The sequence below is a fragment of the Brassica oleracea genome, chromosome C5, assembly GCF_000695525.1.
Source record: "Brassica oleracea var. oleracea cultivar TO1000 chromosome C5, BOL, whole genome shotgun sequence".
NCBI lineage: Eukaryota > Viridiplantae > Streptophyta > Magnoliopsida > Brassicales > Brassicaceae > Brassica > Brassica oleracea.
The window spans coordinates 35814004-35820232 of NC_027752.1; positions in this window are offsets into that span (position 1 = coordinate 35814004).

The following is a 6229-nucleotide window of genomic DNA, read 5'->3' on the forward strand; positions in this document are numbered from 1 at the left end:
ATACATTTATAAAATGAAAAATATCCGCACGGATGTGTGGGAAAAAAATCTAGTGTTAGATTAATTTCAAAAGATTCTGAAATATAATACAGAAGATCCGAGTAAACATTCTCAAGATATTGTATGTTTATTTTCTTTTATATTAAATATATTATATTAGTTAATAAACTTAGGATTATAATCAGATATATCTATAGATTCAGATAATTTGAAAAAAATTAGGGATATATATGATTTTTGTCTTATAACGACATATTCATATTCAGATGAAAATGAAAATTATGTAATCAATCAAATACCATATTATTTTATTATAACAAATTATAAATTAGTTATTTAAAATAAGCTAATATATACATATTAAAACATTAAGCAACATATTTTTGAAGATATATTCTAAAATTATATTCTAACTCTTATATCCACTTATTTAATTATTTATACTATATGTGTTATGCGTGTTATACTTATGAAGACTTTAAATTTTTGATCATTACAGTGACGTCCAACTCATTATGTATATATATATTTTTCTTTAAGAAAGACTAAAGAACAATAATAAAATTATGAACATATAGTATATAGTATTTACATATGATAGAGTTTTCACTAATTAAAATTTCTTACAAATCATTTAGTGTATATTACGCTACATATGCTATAACAAATATGATTTTAAAAATTGGACTGAAGCAAATATTAAGAATTCTATTATAATCCTTATATTTACTTATTTAATAAAGTTTCAAATAATAGTACAAACTTAAATTGATTAGTAACAGTTTAATATACGATTAAAAATGAACATAACTAAGCACAAGATTGCTAAAGTAACTCAAGAAAATATTATACGATTTTATATTACTAAAGTAAACACAAGATGAACATAGCTATAAAATTACTATTAAAATTTGATAATACCCGTTAAAATTATCCGTAATATAATAAAAATATTTATTAAATACTCAGTCAAATTCTTTTAAACTAACAATGCAAAAATTAATTATTAAAACTAATTATTAAATCTAAAATTATGGAAAATATGACAAATAAGCTTCTAAAAACTAATAAAAATGACAAATAAAAAATAATCTAAAATCATGGAGAACATGAAAAGTAAGATTGTCAAAGTAACTCAAAAAAATAAAGAAAATATTATATGATTTAATATTACTAAAGTAAACATATATTTTTTTATTTAAATAATTTTTATTGTATATATATATATATATATATATATATATATATATATGTGTGTGTGTGTGTGTGTGTGTGTGTGTGTGTGTGTGTGTGTGTGTGTGTGTGTGTGTGTGTGTGTGTGTGTGTGTGTAGAGCAAGAGTATAAGAGTCTTTTGTCTCTTAATAAAAAATGTATTTTTGAAAATGTCTCTTTATTAAAGGTAAACATGAATAATGATACCAACAATGTGGTAAACATGAAAATTCTCCATGGGTAGAAGTGTTTATTTATCTCTTTAAAAGTAAGGGTGAATGTGGTTAATGTAAACATGAAAATAGTGTTAGGAATGTGGTAGTTTAAGCAATTTTTAAAATCATTTATTAAAACTAATGAATCAACCTAAAATCATGAAAAATATGACAAATAAGCTTAAAAAATAAATAAAAACATGACAAATAAGAAAAATAATATGACAAATAAGCAAATAACCTAAAATCATGGAGAACATGACTAGTAAGCTAATTCACTTCTCAAATAATAGTATAGATATGAATTCTAACTCTTCCTTTGAAGTTAGAGATTGAAGATCCTTAATACCCAATTCAGATAATGAAACATCAAACTGAAGACGGCCAAGTACTTTGATAAGAATGTTTATAAGTTGATTTTTTGTTCTTATATAACCCATTCAGATAAGATTATCATAAACTGCATCACAAACACTAATGACGGTCTCGTTCAATATATTTGGTTCTTTCGTGAAAAACTGGATTGGACGCAATATAACTGTTTCTTGACTATAACAATAAAATGGGACATGTGTACTAACAGAAATACTAAAGTATATGTGTACTAACAGAAGCGAAAGAAACCACGTGATCTCGCAAGTAGATACGACCCTAGCTCGATATTCAGCTTATGTGGAAGAGTGAGATATTGTGTCTTTCTTTTTAGTTTTATAGGAAATCGAAGATCCACTTAGCATAACTGCAAACGAGCTTAGCAAACGACGAGTGATGAGACATGAGGACTAGTCCGCAAAACAATACACGGAGAACTCCAAGTTATCAGTTGTGAGTAGAAAATATTTTGTCCTAGTGATCTTTTGAGGAAATAGATGACGCATAATGCGGCTTCCCAATGCACGTCACAAACAGAAATTAAGATAAAATATGAATGGAGTAGCATAGCTCCAGTCACAAGATCGAAAGATATACTAACCTCTCAACTAGTCGATGATACTTAGCTGGATCACAAAATAAAGATCCATCGTCCGTATTTAAGCGGTGATTCTTATTAAATAACAGTACTGACAAAAATGATATTTCCGCTCGAAAGAACAAGAAAAGAAAGAACAGTAGCTATCTTCAGGTTCTCTTTTGAAACGATTTCTTTGTGGTTTTCTCTTCTCTCTAATAAAGAAGAGTTGCATAATTACTCACGGCGTTTTGGGTGTTAACCACTTCATAATTCAATTAGTTGTTCTTATCTCTGGCATGGAATTGGTGGCTATGATCGATGACAAAACAGTCAATATGTTTGTGTCGAATCCAGATTCAAGTGGTAAGGAATTTATCCTAACTTCTTTGTTCTGGAAACAATTTCCATGGAGATCATGGATAGAGTGTGCAATAACAAATATTAAGAGAACAATTTTTTTATGGCGATGTTTTTCGAATTGTTAAAAATTGGCAAGTCCGATCTTTATTCCTTTTGAGAAAATCATTATATTGGATTCTTAATCGATAAATATATATATATATATATATATATATATATATCTAAATTGGAGTTTGGGCCAATGTTATACAACAAAGAAAGTTGCGAAGGAAGGTTTGGAAGTTGATCGACTGTATGATTGCTGAATGTAATCGCATCGAAAAGATAGAATTGTTATTCTATTATCGAAGAAGTTTGGAAGAAAAAAAATTCAAATTTTATTTCATGTGTTATATTGTATTTTATTTATTTTAAATGTTCATTTTGTTTCATTTTTATTATCTTATTTGTAATGTTATATTTTATATAAATAAAATAATTGTTGTAAAATAAGAACATTAGCTTATGGGCTTTAAAGACTGGCCCAATTAGAAAATTAGTTTGTTTTCTTTTGAATTTGTTTAAAATATGTACTAATAAAATAGATTATTTAAGACTCCATGAAGTGTCTATATGGAATTATTATTACATTATAAGAAAAAAATAAAGAATAATTAAATATACAATAGAAGAAACATAAATATTACATTAAACATCTATCGTAATATTACAATTTGATATAAAAGCAAAAAAACTAGAATAAATAAATATACAATATAAGAAATAGAAATATTATATTAAACTTCTATTACATTTTTAAGTAAATATACAATATAAAAAAAATGAAAATACTATATTTAACATCTATTTGAAAAATGTATAGTTTTACATATTTATTATTTCCAAATATTTTGCACGTAGAGACCGCTTATCTCACTCTCAAGCACATCGCTATAAATGGCTCTGCAATGGGACAAGACTCATCGTGACTCATATGGCAGAACGAGCTATCGAAAGTGAAATAGTCACAGGTGTAAAAGAGTCTCACTCCCAAGAATCGTTTTATCTCCAATAGTCTTAGACCACCCATTCATACTTAAGAGAAAACAATTTCCAATAAGCAGAGCCGGTCCTGAGTTTGTAGGAGCCCTATTTGAAATTATAAAAAGAAATTAATTTAATTTTTAAAAAGAAAATGTAAATTTTTAAAACAAAAATTTGGTCTAAAATTTATTTTCTTTATAGAAAAATTAAAGTTGTAAGTTTTAATTCATATTTTAGTTAATTTAATAGCAACAATATTGTATATTTAATACTTGTATTACTATATTAATGTGTATATTATATGTATATTAACTTTTTTTTTAAATGTGGGGCCCCATAAAGTAGGGGGTCCCATTCAAATGTTTTGTAAAACTACCTTCAAGCCCGGCTCTGCCAATAAGAGTATGCTAGGCAATGACCATAAATAAAAGAAGCTGAAAACACATAAAAATGCAAAAAAAAAAACATACCCATCATTCAATCTTGCGCTTATAGCGTTTTCAAGTGCAAAGGAAATATAGACCAAAGACTGCATTTTGAATAAAAATATATGGTTTCCAAACATAATTTTTTTTTTGTCCTTTCAGCTCATCACACAAATGAGCAAGAATCATTCCTTCCTAAGAACAAAAAGGAAATGAAAACATAACAAGTTACAACTTTTTTGGAATGATGGTAAGTAGTATTGAACAATAACTAAGAAACCAAGTCCAGTCCCAAATCCCTACCCGAACGCAAGCAACGGTAAAACACAACCAAATATATCATAAACAACTACAACACAAGGAGTCAGGGACACAACCAAATCTATCACAAACAAACACACCAGCTATAAATACAGCCGCGATTAATAATACAAGTTAAAGAGTATACCATATTGATCTTCAAGATGTACACAGAGCATGATCTCAAAAGCAACAAGCAGTGGCGTTGCCATAACAGATTGAAAAGGAGCCCACTGCCACAAACCCGGAATTTAAAATTTACAAACAACATGATGCTAACAAAGAGCAAAGGTGATAACCACTAAAGATGTCATAGATGTAGCATGCAGCGAAATCTACCACGAGAAATCACAGCACGAAACAGCCACAAGGGTGTACATATAAATCTGCAAAAAACAGAGCCAAAGGATGATAAGGGCTTCTACTTTAGACATCGTTAAACACACAAGGATATATTTTTTATAGTTTGTACCTAAACTAAACTTAGTCAAAACTCAATATCAAAGAAACTCATCAACTGATTCAGATAATTATCCCAACTTTGACTATACAAAGAAGTCAATGCAGCAAATTATGAAAAAAGAAAGAAAGAAACTGACCACCATGATTGAGAAAGAACACGATCAAGCTTGAGAGCGAGAAGAAGGGTGAAGGAGAAGAGCAAACTATGCGCTGAAACAGCTAGAAACGACTTCCAAACTCTTCTCCAAATCACTACTCTTCTCAGCACCAATATTTTTTTTACCCTTAAGTCTCTAAATCAATCAGAGATTTTATCCGAAAAATTTCAAGAGGCAAACACATAAGAGAAGAAAAAAAGATTTGTTCTTGGAGAAAAAAAAACGTTTTTCGAGTGGACAGAAGATGAGTTTCCACAACAAAGGCAGATGATGACAAGCTTAGTTTACGATAATATCCTTTTACTTTATGCGTGTGACTGTGTATTAAAGTGAAGGGCAATTTTGAAAATTTAACATTAGATCTATAGTTTAGACTACACCTATTAGTTAGATGTTTCTTTATTAAAAACAAGATATGAGCCATCATATCTTGTACATAAGTTTTGTGTTTACAAAGTAAAAAACAATATGCAACGGGTTTTGTGTGATGTTTTAATTTAATAAAAATTATAAAATAATAAATAATTTTATTATAGTTTTATGATTGTTTTTTGCATATGTTGTTTGAGATTTATTTTATAATTAAAACTCATTTTTACACATAAGTTTAAGTTAATATTTGTATTTTATAGTTATGGGACATATATAAATTGTTATAAACTTTGTACTTAGGATTAGATAAAATATTATATCTAAACGTTTAAACTGAACACAGCCTGAAATAAGAAATTAAATGAAAAGTAAAAATAAATGAAAGTCAAATACACCAATCGAGTCAATGACAACATTATACATGTGCTTATGTAATAATTTAATGTTTTATTAGATAATTCTTTAAAATTTTATTTTGTTAGGATTTTTTTTTAAAAAGGAAAAAAATCTATTTTTATAAATCTCGTTTTTATTTACAATTAAAATAATAATATTAAATACACTTTTACAATTTTGTTTACAATTTTGTTTAAGATTTTAGAAAAAGAAAAGTATTAACATATAACCTATTATAATTATCTTCTCTGTAGAATTTCAAAAAAAATAAATTGCTATCAAATAATTATTTTTAGTTACTAATAAAGAAAATTTACATTTCGTATAAATACTAATTTTACACTTCTTTTGTT